Genomic DNA, 6,414 nt, shown 5'->3' with positions numbered 1-6,414 from the left:
GTCAAAATATCCAGGAATAATCTCAGCCGTTTACATGAATTCTCCGGTCATCGGGATTCTCTTTTCCCACTGGCAGCGCACCCCTGCCCGTGGGTTTCCCGGCAGCATAGGATAGCTTCAATGGAAAATCCCATTGACAAGCGGGCGAGATGAAAGAATCCCGCTGCCAGCAAATGGGGCGTCACTGAGAAACACGCAGCTGAGGAACGGGAGAATCCAGCCCAGGAATAAGACAAAACAAATGTGGCTGTGCACAATCTTTAACTACCAACAATCTGACTTCCAGTATTACAACTTTTTACATTATATTCTTTATTCTGCAGAAAGATTTACATTAATTTTGTCGTAGTTCCTTAAGATGTTCATAAATTGAAGCCTTTGGGCACTGAAAAACTCATTTAATTTTACAAATCACACTAGTTTTTTTGATAATAAGACAACTGCAAAAAGATACCTTTGGGGAGGAATGTAAAGATACCTGCTGTAAAATAGGATCAGAGGATTAGAAAATCAATCATCAATTCAGGATTGAATGGTTTCAAAATGACCTAAACTCATGTAATTGCGCATTTCTCTTTAAAATTTGCCTGCAATTTTGAAAATTTGAGACGTTTTATCAGACCTTTTATTCTGCTATGCGGATGATTCTACCATTAACCTGTTAAGTGAACAGCCCGACATGCTCTTTGGTTGAAGACACTGAAGTTCCGCCACACATTTCACGGGAGCCTGTCCCAGTTTTTTTTAATTTTTAAGCACCCATGCTGTAATGTGTCCACGTGCTCAGTTCTGATCTTCAGTACAATAATGTTCTTCAAGCTATCACGCAGGTGAGCTCGTAGGAAGAGTGAAATCTGCAAAGCACCAAGAATTCAGACAACTTAAATTATTTGATTGGCGAAAGATTCACATACCAAGAAGCAGACACAAATTGGGAATAAGAAGAGAGATCAAACAAATGCTCTTTATTCTGGAACAGAACACTGTGCAATAACCTTCCAGCAATAGGTCCTGAATGAGATAGTATGAATGGAAATGAAGAAAAGAGAAAAGGATCTGATTGGTCACCTAATTTTCTAATTTGTCTAATCTGATTGCAGTATTCACAATTATGATTGGGGTCAAGAGGGTTAATAAACTGTTTTCACTTGTAAGTCCTAAATGAAAGACACCATTAAAAGGAGAAGTACAGATTTTAGGAGAGATTTCTTTGCACAAAGGGTTGAGAATGTGGAACTCACTTCCACAGAAAGTGGTTGAAACAGGTAGCTTTGATATACTTAAGGAGCTATTTCCTGCAGACCATGAGTGGGAATGGAATTGAAGTGAAGCAGAAGGAGTCTCTTCAGCAGTGTCAATGTTAGAATTGGCCAGTTGGGTTGAATGGATTGTTACTAAGCTGCAGAAAGAATGGCCTGAAGGATTTGGTAAAGATTTGGTGGCTGCTATTCAGAAAGGAAAGGGATTCTGCTGCATTGTGCGTTCTCCCTCCCTCTTCAGCTAATGTACCAGTTTGCTTTGAAATTCTCTTCATAAACCCCAACGGTCTTTTCCCCTATCTTTGAAAAACCTTCCCAATGCCTTTAGATCCTGCTCTTAGCCGTTTTCCAACTTCTCGTGGGCGGCATGTTGCACAGTGGTCAGCACTGCTCCAGGGTCCCAGGTTCAAATTCCGGCATGGGTCACTCTATGTGGAGTCTGCACCTTCTCCCCGTGTCTGCGTGGGTTTCCTCTGGGTGCTCCGGTTTCCTCCCACACTACAAAGGTGTGCAAGTTAGGTGGATTGGCCATGCTAAATTGCCCTTAGTGTGCAAAACGGTTAGGTGGCATTACTGGGTTACAGGGATAGGGTGGAGGTGTGAGCTTAAGTGGGGTGCCCTTTCCAAGGACCGGTGCAGACTCGATGGGCCGAAAAGCCTCCTTCTGCACTGTAAATTCTATGGTTCGATGATTCGTCATTTTTCTGCTTCGGGGCGGAATTCCCTGGCCGTTGCTGTTCACTTTTCCCGCCGTCAGCTCGCCCACGTTCACAGGTTTCCCAGCGATGTGGGGTGACTTCACTGGGAAATCCCACTGTCAAGCAGCAGGAGTAGAGAATCCCACCGCCGGCGAACGGCGCACGGCCGAGAAACACGCAGCTGGGGAACCGGAGAATCCAGCCCCTGGTCCCCATCAAACCCCGGTGAAGAACTTTGAGTCAACTTTTCTCTTGGAAAAAGGAGGCTTTGTAGAAGAAGGATACAGTGGGCCTATTTGAGTTTCAACCTATTTTCTAGATCATTAAAATGATGATGTTGTGGAAATCTTCAACAGGCAAGGTTTAATCTCAACGCAGATGTTATACCTGCTGCTGAGTGAATATTTAAGATGCATTTTTATTTTTGCAGTTGTCAGTGTCTGCAGTCAATGTTGATGCAATCAGTGATGCAATGACAATGTTTAAGTGTCACTTACTGCACACTCTTTTTATTTTCTTCTCTGCATTAGTGACCTCTGAGGCACAATGCCAGATGCTCCTTCAAATTATTTGCGAATCTCCCCCATTGTTAAAACTTCAAATGTTAATCTATGTTAATCAGATGAATTATTAATTAACCATCAGAGATACACCTAAACCCATTATCTGTTGTGGATCCTATTTAATGGAGACTTGTAGATGATTGGAGTTGGGCCGAGCAGATTTTGTGCAAGATTCTGCATTTCTGAGACTAAGTGCTCCCGCCAGCGGAGAATCAGCACATTTTCAGGCTGCCACTGGGAGCGCCAGGGAAACACAATTCTATCCATGCAAATAGGACAGCACATTGCCCACGTGGATCCCAAACCCCAGGCATAAAATATGCTGCGATCAGGAATCACAAGCTGGAGCAGCTTTCCAGCACTGCACACACCCCAGACTCTCATTCTAGCCAAGAGGAAGGCTGCTAAATGACCCGCACCATGGTTTCTGGGTACAGACATCCACAGGATGTTGGATGCCATTGCGGAGAGGAGGTACACTCTCTTCCCCAGGGTGGGGCGGAGACACCAGCCAGCTGTAATGAATCAAGCCTAGGATGATGTGGCAGATGCAGTCAGTGCTGACAGCATCACCAAGAGGACCGACATGCAATGCAGGAAGAAGGTGACCAACCTCTGTCGAACAGCTTGGGCGAGTACCCATCTGTGTGACCCTGACTGATTTCCTTTTTCTCGTCGAAAAAGCAGTGACCACGAGATAATTAAAGAAATTAGCTGTACTGAGCTTTGACAAAGGGTCACCTGGACTTGAAACGTGAGCTCTTTTCTCTCCCCACGGGTGCTGCCAGGCCTGCTGAGATTTTCCAGCATTTTCTCTTTGGTTTCAGATTCCAGTATCCGCAGTAATTTGCTTTTATTAGCTGGACTGGGTTATTGGACTTTATTGAGTAATCTAATGAACACTCGCAGTTATCATCAACTGACACCCCATTCTCATAGAACTTACAGTGCAGAAGGAGGACATTCGGCCCATCGAGTCTGCATCGGCTCCCGGAAAGAGCACCCCACCCAAGGTCAACACCTCCACCCTATCCCCATAACCCAGTAACCCCACCCAACACTAAGGGCAATTTTGGGCACTAAGGGCAATTTATCATAGCCAATCCACCTAACCTGCACATCTTTGGACTGTGTGAGGAAACCGGAGCACCCGGAGGAAACCCACGCACACACGGGGAGAACGTGCAGACTCCGCACAGACAGTGACCCAAGCCGGAATCAAACCTGGGACCCTGGAGCTGTGAAGCAATTGTGCTATCCACAATGCTACCGTGCTGCCCTCTGTATTCCAAAAGGACACTGGTCCTGCATGAAATTTTCTGACATTCATTTGCAACCGATAAACATCTCAAATTAACCACACTCATTTAACCCACATTGTTCTTCCCGCCACTTGGCCCAGCATACCAATTTACTCAGAGCCTGGCATTTAGCAGGCATCTGTGGCTTTGTTCCTTACGAAATATGTGTGGCAGCTGCCTGACTACAGGTAAACAGTTTGGATCCTCCTTCTCCTTTCAACACCCTGATCCACCCATGTCAGCACATAAGGACTGGTTGAGACGTGTTAGACTTGAAGAGAGCAAAATGTGAAAAGGCAGTAAGAGAATAATTATTTGGGGGACCAGCTCCGGTTACTTGTGGTTTTGTTTTACCGGCTTTCCACTTGTTTGTCTAATTATGTTTTATTTTGGCTTTAGCTGGTCCTCTTGCCTTGAGGATCAGTCAGACAAGGTGGGTTGGAGTTGTGTTGTAATACTTTAATAATTTAGGGCAGCACGTTTGCATAGTGGTTAGCACCGTGGCTTCACAGCACCAGGATCCCAGGTTCGATTCCCGTCTTGGGTCACTGTCTGTGCGGAGCCCACACGTTCTCCCCGTGTCTGTGTGGGTTCCCTCCGGCTGCTCCGGTTTCCTCCCACAGTCCAAAGGCATGCAGGTGAGGTGGATTGGCCATGATAAATTGTCCTTAGTGTCCAAAAAGGTCAGGTGGGGTTATTGGGTTAGCGGGGAATAGGGTGGAAGTGAGGGATTAAGTGGGTCAGTGCAGATCCGATGGACCGAATGACCTCCTTCTGCATTGTATGTTCTATGTTCTTAATATGGGAAGATGGTGGTGTTGTGGGAATTTCACTGGATTAGTGATCCAAAAATCCAGGCAGGTTCTGTCTGGCATTGCTCAAGGGTTCAAAAAACCAAGTGCGGTAGCGAGTGGGAATTGCTACAAGTTTCCCAGCGCACGGCCCACCGAGGCCGGCAATGCAATTCAATGTTAATTGGGCCACTTAACGAGGTTTACGGGCTTCTCGCCGCAAATGACAGCTTGTCAGCCGATTCGCCGGGACCGCGCTCGGCCTCCACCCGCTAACAAAGTCGAGCAGCACTTAAGCTGCACTTGTTCAGCCAACTCCAACCAGCTCGGAAAAATGGCGCCGAGGAGACCAGCCCCAAGATTCGGGAATGCTGACCTGGGGAGGCTCCCGAATGTGGTGGATGCGAGGAGGTATGTCCTATTCCCCCGAGGGTCCCGGAGGGTGAGCCACAAGGCAGCCAGTGCTGCCTGGGGTGAGGTGGCAGTGGCTGTCAGCTCAGAGTGCGAGCAGGAGGACTGGCCTCCAGTGCCGGAAAAAGGTCAAAGACCTACACCAGGCAGCACGAGTGAGTAGACACCAGTGCTCCCCAACCCCGCAAAAGAGCATTCACCCCCCAACCCCCCAGGCGACCCCCAATCCACCTTCCCCCCCTCCCCTCCTCAACCCTTTCTCCAGCCAGCCCTTCAACCCCCCCATCCCAACCCTCCCTTCACAGCACCCCCACAACTGTGAATCATACGTGATGCCCTCTCTGTGTCTCCGCAGGAAAAACTTTCCCATAATCTGCGGTCGAGGGCCCAGACTGGCGGTGGGGTTCCGGACTTGAGAATACTAACCTCCTTCGAGAAGCAGGCCCTTCTCGGGGTCACCAAGGACAGAATGGTCACCTACTCGGAGGCGGGTGGACGCCGCGGAGGTGAGGAACCACAAGGCTCCACCCGGAGGAGCAATCAAATGTGAGTTGTTATTGCCTTACTGACTGAGCCATCCTCCCACTGATCACATGTCTATTCTCCTGCAGGTCCTCCAGCCGACGACGCTGGCTCATCCCAGGCGGCCCCCTCTCCTGACTCCAGGGAGATCACCTCGGAGGAGAGCTCCGAGGATGCAACCGTTAGAGTCACAGCACAGGTATTATCCCCATCTCCACCAGCGCAGAAACACACACCTTGGTGGGGCATGTTAGTGATCAGGCTTCTGGGGCACAATCTGGTGAGCACCACACTGCGGATGATGCACGTAGGTAGAGGCAGGAACCCCTAGGTGAAACAGCAGTCGAGGGCTGCTGGACCCCAGGACACAGCTGGGTCCCAGCCTGATGCTGAGCCCCTGGAAGTGGGTTATCTGGAGCTGATGGTGATGATAGAGAGCGGCTGGGACATTCAGAGAGAGATGTCAGCGTCGCTCCAGCAGACCATAGCCATTTGGAGGAGTCCCAGAGGCTACGGGCGCAGGAGATGGCGCCGGCAATGAGTGGCACCGAGGCCAACACTGCCTGGTGGCGACCACAGTGGAGAGACTGGTGCACGATGTCGGCACCATTAGTGAAGGTGTCCAAGTGTTTCTCGTTTTGGCCTCTGCCGCTATTCAACGACCTCGTTTCGCGTAAGCTTGTCTGAACTAGACAAGCAAGCGATAAAAATTCACCTGGCAATTGGGAATGAAGGTTTACACAAGCTGAACACTTCATGATTAACAAGAGATTCCCAAATGGACCGAACTGGAAGACTGGTTGAGAATCAGGTTAAAATGTCAGATTCATTAACTGGAGTTTATGTCATTTTGACAACAGCCTACAGAA

The 6,414-nt window shown here is 48.5% G+C and overlaps 1 long non-coding RNA gene across 2 annotated transcripts in view; it reads right to left on the bottom strand.

Moving 5' to 3' along the window:
- Positions 1-295: 295 nt before the first annotated feature.
- LOC140397980 (uncharacterized) overlaps positions 296-6,414 on the bottom strand; it is a 122,033-nt gene continuing 115,914 nt past the window's right edge. For both annotated transcript variants that reach the window (XR_011937370.1, XR_011937369.1), the window contains exon 5: positions 296-854. This is a non-coding gene — a long non-coding RNA (uncharacterized lncRNA). The remainder of the gene's footprint in view (positions 855-6,414) is intronic.

The sequence above is a fragment of the Scyliorhinus torazame genome, chromosome 21 (assembly GCF_047496885.1).
Source record: "Scyliorhinus torazame isolate Kashiwa2021f chromosome 21, sScyTor2.1, whole genome shotgun sequence".
Taxonomy (NCBI): domain Eukaryota; kingdom Metazoa; phylum Chordata; class Chondrichthyes; order Carcharhiniformes; family Scyliorhinidae; genus Scyliorhinus; species Scyliorhinus torazame.
This window is presented reverse-complemented; position numbering and strand designations above follow the sequence as displayed.